Here is a 1,528-nt window from a genome sequence, read left to right as displayed (position 1 = left end):
ATAAGTGGGAGCTAAATGGTGAGAGCTTATGAACACAAAGAAGAAAACAATACTGGGCCTAATGCCTGGATGATGAAATAATACGTACCACAAACCCCTGTGACAGGGGTTTACCTATGTAACAAACCTCATGTATCCCCAAACCTAAAGTAAAAGTTTAAAATTAGGCCGGATGCAATGGCTCACGCCTGTAATCCCAGGTCTTTGGGTGAATTACCTGAGGTCAGGAGTTCAAGACCAGTCTGGCCAACATGGCAAAAACCTATTTGTAAACCTCTACTAAAAATACAAAAATTAGGGCTGGGCACGGTGACTCACGTCTGTAATCCTAGCACTTTGGGAGGCTGAAGAGGGCAGATCACCTGAGGTCAGGAGTTCAAGACCAGCTTGAACAACATGGAGACACCCTGTCTCTACTAAAAATACAAAATTTAGCCAGGTGTGGTGGCAGATGCCTGTAATCCCAGCTACTCAGGAGGCTGAGACATGAGAATCCCTTAAACCCGGAAGTTGCAGTGAGCCAAGATCATGCCACTGCACTCCAGCTTGGGCAACAGAGGAAGATACTATATCCAAAAAAAATAATAAAAGTTTAAATTCAATAAATAAATATTTAAAATCATATATATATATATATATATATATATATTTTTTTTTTTTTTGAGACAGTCTCGCTCTGTCACCCAGGCTGGAGGGCAGTGGCACTATCTCAGCTCACTGCAAGCTCCGCCTCCCAGGTTCACGCCATTCTCCTGCCTAAGCCTCCCGAGTAGCTGGCACTACAGGCGCCTGCCACCACGCCCGGCTTATTTATTTTTATTTTTTGTATTTTTAGTAGAGATAGGGTTTCACCGTGTTAGCCAGGTGGCTCACACCTGTAATCCCAGCACTTTGGGTGGCTGAGGCGGGCGGATCACAAGGTCGGGAGATCGAGACCATCCTGGCTAACGTGGTGAAACCCCATCTCTACTAAAAATACAAAAAATTAGCCGGGCGTGGTGGCGGGCGCCTGTAGTCCCAGCTACTCGGGAGGCTGAGGCAGGAGAATGGCGTGAACCCGGGAGGCGGAGCTTGCAGTGAGCCGAGATCGCGCCACTCACTACAGCCTGGGCGACAGAGCGAGACTCCGTCTCAAAAAAATAAATTAAAAAAAAAAAAGAGAGTAGGGATACTTAATGCTACCATATTAAGGGGGAAAGAGATCGGAAAGAAGAGGACTCAGTAGATAACAAAGATGTGGCCGGGCGCGGTGGCTCAAGCCTGTAATCCCAGCACTTTGGGAGGCTGAGACGGGCGGATCACAAGGTCAGGAGATCGAGACCATCCTGGCTAACATGGTGAAACCCCGTCTCTACTAAAAATACAAAAAACTAGCCGGGCGAGGTGGCGGGCGCCTGTAGTCCCAGCTACTCGGGAGGCTGAGGCAGGAGAATGGCATAAACCCGGGAGGCAGAGCTTGCAGTGAGCTGAGATCCGGCCACTGCACTCCAGCCTGGGCGACAGAGCGAGACTCCGTCTCAAAAAAAAA

This window comes from Theropithecus gelada, chromosome 15 (genome assembly GCF_003255815.1).
Source record: "Theropithecus gelada isolate Dixy chromosome 15, Tgel_1.0, whole genome shotgun sequence".
Lineage (NCBI taxonomy): Eukaryota > Metazoa > Chordata > Mammalia > Primates > Cercopithecidae > Theropithecus > Theropithecus gelada.
This window is presented reverse-complemented; position numbering follows the sequence as displayed.